This window comes from Chanodichthys erythropterus, chromosome 14, assembly GCF_024489055.1.
Source record: "Chanodichthys erythropterus isolate Z2021 chromosome 14, ASM2448905v1, whole genome shotgun sequence".
Lineage (NCBI taxonomy): Eukaryota > Metazoa > Chordata > Actinopteri > Cypriniformes > Xenocyprididae > Chanodichthys > Chanodichthys erythropterus.
In genome coordinates, this window is record NC_090234.1 from 13,560,925 (window position 1) to 13,570,851 (window position 9,927).

Here is a 9,927-nt window from a genome sequence, read left to right on the forward strand (position 1 = left end):
ACTAAGAAATAAAATGAGAAAATTATATCATAATAATGTTGTCCCTTGTTATTTTGTGCTACACGAGTCGAACATGTTATATTGCTCTGTTTTCAGATGCTCAATATCAGAAGGATTCCTTCAACTGATCATCAATGGATTACAGAGATCCTTGAATATGATTTACTTTTTTAACTTTAGTTAGTGTGTAATGTTGCTGTTTGAGCATAAACAACATCTGCAAAGTTACGACGCTCAAAGTTCAATGCAAAGGGAGATATTTTCTTTTACAGAAATGACTTTTTAAGAACTACAACAAACTTCTTCCTGGGTTAGTGACATCACTAACCCTAACATTTACATAAACCCCGCCCCCGAGAACACACAACAAAGGGGGCGGGGCCATGTTGGGCTGCTTTAGAGAAGAGGAAGAGTTGTTGTAGTAGAGTGTTGTTCATTTTACGCCGGACTGCTTCACAAACGAGGGTCAATTCAACACAAAAGATGAACATGACGGCACATGCTAGTGGATGAGTTGAATCAACTCCACAGCAACTACATCAATTTATCCACTAACCATTCAGAAACGTCTAAAAGTTGTAACTTCTTCCTGAGTCTCTCCATCAGTGTCGACTCCGGTTTGAACAATGTAAGGCTGAACACTTTCCTCATTTTGGCTGCGTGAGATTCTCCAGCTTTGTTGTTGTTGAGCTTTTAAAGCTCCGCCCTCTTCTGGAGCAGCAGCTCATTTGCATTTAAAGGGACACACACAAAAACGGCGTATTTTTGCTCACACCCAAATAAGGGGAAATTTGACAAGCTATAATAAATGATCTGTGGGGGATTTTGAGCTGAAACTTCACAGACACATTCTGGAGACACCAGAGACTTATATTACATCTTGTGGGGACTCAAGAGGTTCAAAAGCTGCTGCATCATGGCCATTTTATAGGACCAGCAGCACCATTTCTTCTCAAACAATGATATAGTATTATCCCAATACACAATGTTTAGCAGATACACAAGCCACAGCCAAAACCACTGAAGCTCTTCTGAAGGTCCTGATTGACAGATTGTTTGGTGTTTCTCTCACGAGAAGTAGAATCACACAGGCCTGACACCTTCATTCTGAGGGTTTTGTGGAGGTTCAGCGCTCAGAACGCTCCAGCAGACAGACCACATGTTTCAGCACTGCGAACGAGGATGAAATAAGCCGTTCTGCCAGTTTGAAAAGGTGATCCATCAATGAAGGGCATAACCTCACACACACAATGCAAATCATCACGGTTTTATGGGATCTGTCAGTAATGCATTCATGAGTTTGAAATATTCTGACTGGACTTTAAGATCTTCTTAAAGAACTGAGAATAATAACTGGAGCTGCAGACGGTTCTCTCTTCACAGCGTCAGAGAGGAAATCAGAACCAGGCCCGATTTGAAGACGAGTTCAAGAACTGAAGAGTATCTAAAGGGAATGGTTGGTGCTATTTACTAAAGCCCTGGGTATAAGTAGCATATAAGTATACTTCATTTGTCTCGTACGCATAAACAGGCGTTCAACGCAATCTCTTGCCACGAGTTACAATCCATGTAAACATCTTTATATTCTTTCACGCTAGAGTTGTACAAATGAGGGTATTTCTAACCTCTTCACACATTCTCTCGTCTATGTAGGCCTCCATCGTCACTGTAGCTTGCATGTGTTCTGGCAAAGAGCTCAGACCCCAAGAGGCGACACTTTGATACTTTTTGGGTAACAGCCACTAGATGGCGTTCTGGTAGCACGGCCGCCATTATGGGGTGAAAATACTAACTGGACTTTTGAATCCGTCACATCTTATGCACCCAAAATTGGCGAATTTCACGGCCAAATCAGAAGCGCATTAGAACAGTTTTTTAAAATAAGTCAGCAGTAAATTGTATGGCTCCTACAGTAAATGTTGTATTATCTTATATATGTTTTATATCCAACCATTCATCCATCTGTGGTAACATAGTTAGCCTACTTTATTGAGTATTTCCCTTTTATGCAACTTTAGACATTTATTAATAGTAAATTAATAAATTTAAGATCATCATGTTTGCAGCGAACAATATATTTCAGAACTAGTGGAGTAATAGTAATAATATCTAGGTCTGAATTGAAATAGGCTACATTGTATGTTTTAATGGATCACGCAACAAACATAATGACCTTATAATTCATGATGCATTGCTGTGTCCGTTATCACATAATTCCCACTTTTGCTTTAACAGACATTAGACAACACTGCAAAATCAAGCTGTTATATTCATATATTTATTGTCCAACATTCTCGATTTTTCTGATCGTATGTTGGTATTAATTCAGTGTTTATAATGCTTATAATTGAACTTCAAGGAATTTTAACCCAAACTGAATGGGTTTCTAGAGAGCAAAGTTTTTGTGAAAAAAGTGGAAGATTTAAACACAAAGTGTGTAAAATAAACTGTAAAAAGGATTTGATGATCACTAGTGATAGTATTTTATTCTGAGTTGTCATCATTCAGGTTGGATTTCAGCTTTAATGTACGTTTTGTTTCAACAAAGCAGCTGATATTGCCATAGAAACTAGTGGACTGCGACTCGATTTCACCCCAAAATGGCGGAAACATTATATTTATATATATATAACTGAAGCTATAGGCTGTGAAATCAAGCATTTCTCGTTCTTACTGTTTTTTGTTAGCTTATGTACTAGCATAGCATACATCTACTCGATTAGCCTGCTAGCTTTTATTATGCAATACATATGCATTCATTTTAGTTTCAAGCATGTTGTTTTTGCACTTACTGTAATAAACTTTATTCAATAGTGAAATAGGTTATAATTAGTCAAGACATCACGATAACAACTTGTGATCAGGCACATCACCTGGTTCCTAAATGAGACCCAATTCCTGGGGGACTCGATTTCTCATGTAGTAGGTCATCCGTGAATTCAGACATACTGTACTTCTTTTGTTGACATACTTCGTTCACATAAAAGAACTTTTGTCACTTTTTGCCCACTATACAGTAGGGATATGTGTGATTTTGAATGCATTCAGTCTAAGCCTTAAAGAATCGTCCTGCAGCATGTCAAGTCACATTTATTTCTATAGCGCTTTATATTTCACAGATTGTTTCAAAGCAACTTCACATTAATAAAACATGAAAATAACTTTGATAATGACACAAAATTCATCAATTATGAAGCAAATTTCATTTCAGCTATAAGCAGCTCTAAAAAGACAATAGTGTCATTATACAGCTTAATTCAGTTCAATGTTAATTCAGTAACTGTCATCAATTACAAAACAAATTCAGTTTCAGCTATAAATCAGCTTTAGAGAAGAAGACTGCAGCTGTTCACAGCTTTAAAGATCTAGTTTCTGTGTAGATCAACAGTACAATAATTATAAGACATCGTTTCATTTGTATATTTGAAAAAAAGCTTGATGATTAAATGTAATTCACTGCTTTACTTCAACAGTGTAGAGTGTTGATTGCATCAGGACACAAAGAACCATGAACTACATAATCACACTGCACATGTGCTTCTGCACACACAAACACACCACTGACAAAAACACTACCAGAAGAAAGAAGTGCATGTGAAATGAGAGCATGAACTACTCCTTTAAAGGTAACAGAAATAAACTCAAAGACATAATGGTATGAAGCAGCCTGCATGCAGTGACCTGCCGCCTGCCATGAACATCATCAATCACTTCCGAACAAACATGGGAAATGGTTTACATTTCCTGAATTAAAGTGCGCACAGTTGTTCAGTGTGGAGATAAAAACACTCACTTGTGTTTGTTGAAGTCACACTCAATCTTCTGCCGTCCAGTGATGGTACACACAAACACCTGTAGCACAGCTCAGTGTTCTGCTCCTCACACTGATTCAGGCTGTGTTCACAACTTCATACTAACATACTAATCACACTATTTAGTATGCATGCTGTGCACACTACGTGGACGTTCTGTATGGGTTCTCTACACTGCAGTATACTACAAAGCACACTGCAACGCACACTTCACTGGGTATTGTATCCCACAATGCAATGCACACTACACAGGGTACTGTATCCCACAATGCAACGCACACTTCACAGGCTACTGTATCCCACAATGCAATGCACACTACACAGGGTACTGTATCCCACAATGCAACGCACACTTCACAGGCTACTGTATCCCACAATGCAATGCACACTACACAGGGTACTGTATCCCACAATGCAACGCACACTTCACAGGCTACTGTATCCCACAATGCAATGCACACTACACAGGGTACTGTATCCCACAATGCAACGCACACTACACTGGGTACTGTATCCCACAATGCAACGCACACTTCACTGGGTACTGTATCCCACAATGCAACGCACACTACACAGAGTACTGTATCCCACAATGCAACGCACACTACACAGGGTACTGTATCCCACAATGCAATGCACACTTCACAGGGTACTGTATCCCACAATGCAATGCACACTTCACAGGGTACTGTATCCCACAATGCAATGCACACTTCACAGGGTACTGTATCCCACAATGCAATGCACACTTCACAGGCTACTGTATCCCACAATGCAATGCACACTACACAGGCTACTGTATCCCACAATGCAATGCACACTTCACAGGGTACTGTATCCCACAATGCAATGCACACTTCACAGGCTACTGTATCCCACAATGCAATGCACACTTCACAGGGTACTGTATCCCACAATGCAACGCACACTACACTGGGTACTGTATCCCACAATGCAACGCACACTACACAGGGTACTGTATCCCACAATGCAACGCACACTACACAGGGTACTGTATCCCACAATGCAACGCACACTTCACTGGGTACTGTATCCCACAATGCAATGCACACTTCACAGGGTACTGTATCCCACAATGCAACGCACACTTCACTGGGTACTGTATCCCACAATGCAATGCACACTTCACAGGCTACTGTATCCCACAATGCAATGCACACTGCACAGGGTACTGTATCCCACAATGCAATGCACACTTCACAGGCTACTGTATCCCACAATGCAATGCACACTTCACAGGCTACTGTATCCCACAATGCAATGCACACTTCACAGGCTACTGTATCCCACAATGCAATGCACACTTCACAGGCTACTGTATCCCACAATGCAATGCACACTTCACAGGGTACTGTATCCCACAATGCAATGCACACTTCACAGGCTACTGTATCCCACAATGCAATGCACACTACACAGGGTACTGTATCCCACAATGCAATGCACACTTCACAGGCTACTGTATCCCACAATGCAATGCACACTTCACAGGGTACTGTATCCCACAATGCAATGCACACTTCACAGGGTACTGTATCCCACAATGCAATGCACACTTCACAGGGTACTGTATCCCACAATGCAATGCACACTTCACAGGGTACTGTATCCCACAATGCAATGCACACTTCACAGGCTACTGTATCCCACAATGCAATGCACACTTCACAGGCTACTGTATCCCACAATGCAATGCACACTTCACAGGGTACTGTATCCCACAATGCAATGCACACTACACAGGGTACTGTATCCCACAATGCAATGCACACTTCACAGGCTACTGTATCCCACAATGCAATGCACACTACACAGGGTACTGTATCCCACAATGCAATGCACACTACACAGGGTACTGTATCCCACAATGCAATGCACACTACACAGGGTACTGTATCCCACAATGCAATGCACCAGGGTACTGTAGCCCACAATGCAATGCACCAGGTACTGTATCCCACAATGCAATGCACACTACACAGGGTACTGTATCCCACAATGCAATGCACACTACACAGGGTACTGTATCCCACAATGCAATGCACACTTCACTGGGTACTCTATCCCACAATGCAATGCACACTACACAGGGTACTGTATCCCACAATGCAATGCACACTTCACTGGGTACTCTATCCCACAATGCAATGCACACTACACAGGGTACTGTATCCCACAATGCAATGCACACTACACAGGGTACTTTATCCCACAATGCAATGCACACTTCACTGGGTACTGTATCCCACAATGCAATGCACACTTCACAGGCTACTGTATTCCACAATGCAATGCACACTTCACAGGGTACTGTATCCCACAATGCAATGCACACTTCACAGGGTACTGTATCCCACAATGCAATGCACACTTCACAGGGTACTGTATCCCACAATGCAATGCACACTACACAGGCTACTGTATCCCACAATGCAATGCACACTACACAGGGTACTGTATCCCACAATGCAATGCACACTTCACAGGCTACTGTATCCCACAATGCAATGCACACTTCACAGGCTACTGTATCCCACAATGCAATGCACACTTCACAGGCTACTGTATCCCACAATGCAATGCACACTTCACAGGCTACTGTATCCCACAATGCAATGCACACTTCACAGGCTACTGTATCCCACAATGCAATGCACACTTCACAGGCTACTGTATCCCACAATGCAATGCACACTTCACTGGGTACTGTATCCCACAATGCAATGCACACTTCACAGGCTACTGTATTCCACAATGCAATGCACACTTCACAGGGTACTGTATCCCACAATGCAATGCACACTTCACAGGGTACTGTATCCCACAATGCAATGCACACTTCACAGGGTACTGTATCCCACAATGCAATGCACACTACACAGGCTACTGTATCCCACAATGCAATGCACACTACACAGGGTACTGTATCCCACAATGCAATGCACACTACACAGGGTACTGTATCCCACAATGCAATGCACACTACACAGGGTACTGTATCCCACAATGCAATGCACACTACACAGGGTACTGTATCCCACAATGCAATGCACCAGGGTACTGTATCCCACAATGCAATGCACCAGGGTACTGTATCCCACAATGCAATGCACCAGGGTACTGTATCCCACAATGCAATGCACCAGGTACTGTATCCCACAATGCAATGCACCAGGGTACTGTAGCCCACAATGCAATGCACACTACACAGGGTACTGTATCCCACAATGCAATGCACACTACACAGGGTACTGTATCCCACAATGCAATGCACACTACACAGGGTACTGTATCCCACAATGCAATGCACCAGGGTACTGTATCCCACAATGCAATGCACCAGGTACTGTATCCCACAATGCAATGCACCAGGGTACTGTATCCCACAATGCAATGCACCAGGTACTGTATCCCACAATGCAATGCACCAGGGTACTGTAGCCCACAATGCAATGCACACTACACAGGGTACTGTATCCCACAATGCAATGCACACTACACAGGGTACTGTATCCCACAATGCAATGCACACTTCACAGGGTACTGTATCCCACAATGCAATGCACACTACACAGGGTACTGTATCCCACAATGCAATGCACACTACACAGGGTACTGTATCCCACAATGCAATGCACACTTCACTGGGTACTGTATCCCACAATGCAATGCACACTACACAGGCTACTGTATCCCACAATGCAATGCACACTACACAGGGTACTGTATCCCACAATGCAATGCACACTACACAGGGTACTGTATCACACAATGCAATGCACACTACACAGGGTACTGTATCCCACAATGCAATGCACACTTCACTGGGTACTGTATCCCACAATGCAATGCACCAGGGTACTGTATCCCACAATGCAATGCACCAGGGTACTGTATCCCACAATGCAATGCACACTTCACAGGGTACTGTATCCCACAATGCAATGCAAACTTCACTGGGTACTGTATCCCACAATGCAATGCACACTACACAGGGTACTGTATCCCACAATGCAATGCACACTACACAGGGTACTGTATCCCACAATGCAATGCACACTACACAGGGTACTTTATCCCACAATGCAATGCACACTACACAGGGTACTGTATCCCACAATGCAATGCACACTTCACTGGGTACTGTATCCCACAATGCAATGCACCAGGGTACTGTATCCCACAATGCAATGCACACTTCACAGGGTACTGTATCCCACAATGCAATGCACACTACACAGGGTACTGTATCCCACAATGCAATGCACACTACACAGGGTACTGTATCCCACAATGCAATGCACACTTCACTGGGTACTGTATCCCACAATGCAATGCACCAGGGTACTGTACTCCTTCAGTTCATAACGCTGAGGTCTGACAGCACAGAGCCTGTAATCAGTGTCAGACTGTGTGTGGCTTTATATGCGCAGTGGTCATTGTTGTTACAGAGATGGTGAACTATAACGATCTGACTGCTGAAGCATGAACACTTTAAAATGTAAATAAATGTTTAATGAGGACAAACAGCCTGAAACATGGCTTCCACTGCCGTTACGGTCAGCCAAGAGTCTACAAATATAAATCACACAAACCAGCGTTCTGTCGCAGACGTCTCAAATGGAGATATTAAACAGAGCTTATATACGCTGAAGCACTTAAACACCAGCCTTAAAATAATGAAAAGGAATAAATCAGCCTGTGACAGTTCAGGGAGGGAATCAGAGCTACTTATAACCTTTGGGCTGCTTATTAAAACTAATGAAAGATGCTCTGAAACTCAATACTGCGCCTATAAAATATTCACTGCCCTGGCATTTTTTTGGGTCCGTCTTTTTCTCATTTTAACTGCATAAAATCATGATGTGTCACTGACACCAAAAATCAGTAAAAAACACTATAAATACTAATTTAAGCCTGACTTCAGCATGACTAAATTACATCTGACTACATTAATAACTACATGTGCACCTGGGAACAATAATCATTAACATAATATATATGTGTGTGTGTGTGTAAAATTGTGCAGTTAATTTTCAGAAAGTTTTGGAATATTTTTCCTCTCCCCAAATTTGTCACTACCTAAACACAATAATTAACAATTTAATAAGTAGAGTTATATTGACCTATAAAGCTTTTGTTCACATCTACCTTGTAAATATATATATATTTTGCTATTTTATTAAACCGTTTTTACAGGTAAATCAATAACAATTACAATTTTAACAATATTTCCAGTGTAATTTATGAAATTTGTTATATTTAGAATTACATTTTTCTTGGTAAAAGGCATAAAGTTTATCAAACTGATTTCAAAGTTATGTTTGAATATACATTGAACCAAACACTATCATAACATCTTAGTTGATCATTCAATATACTTTATTTTTGACAAAACATCCTATGTTTCGGTCGTGACTGCACATTTTCAGTAGTGACCACATCACATGACAAGATTTAACTCACATACTAAAATTCTAATGATTTGCATAACTGTACTAAAATTGTGTTTATTTCCCCCAAATAAACGATTATGTGTCAATAACAAAACAATGATGTCACCACTAAAACAGTCACAACCGAAACATGTTCAAGTTTCGTTAGTGACAACTTCAGACACTTTTGAGTCGGTTAAAGCGGATAATCAGCACATGGTTAGCTAGCACAGTCCTGAACAGTTGTGCACAGAAAAAACAAAAACTAAATTTGAATCAAATAACCACCAAAAAAACGATGTCACAACCGAAACTTCACCACATGTTTTTGTCATGACTGAGTGAAATTTTAGATACTTTTGAGCCACTCAAAGATGCTAATGAGCACATGGTTATCTAGCACAGATCTGAACAGTTGTACACATAAAAACTAAATTTTATTGAATAACAGCCAAAACAGTTTGCTTAATTGCAGAAAAAAATTACATTCCTTAAAGTTGCACACAGATTTTCAGACTTTTGAACACATTTAACTCAGAATGATGATCTATCTGCTGTGAAAGAGAGGCTGTGAGAGGAGGAACACAGGAATATTTCCTGATCAGAAATGTAGAAGTGTGTTAAAATCAGTCTCAGACAATGACTCAAACACACACTGT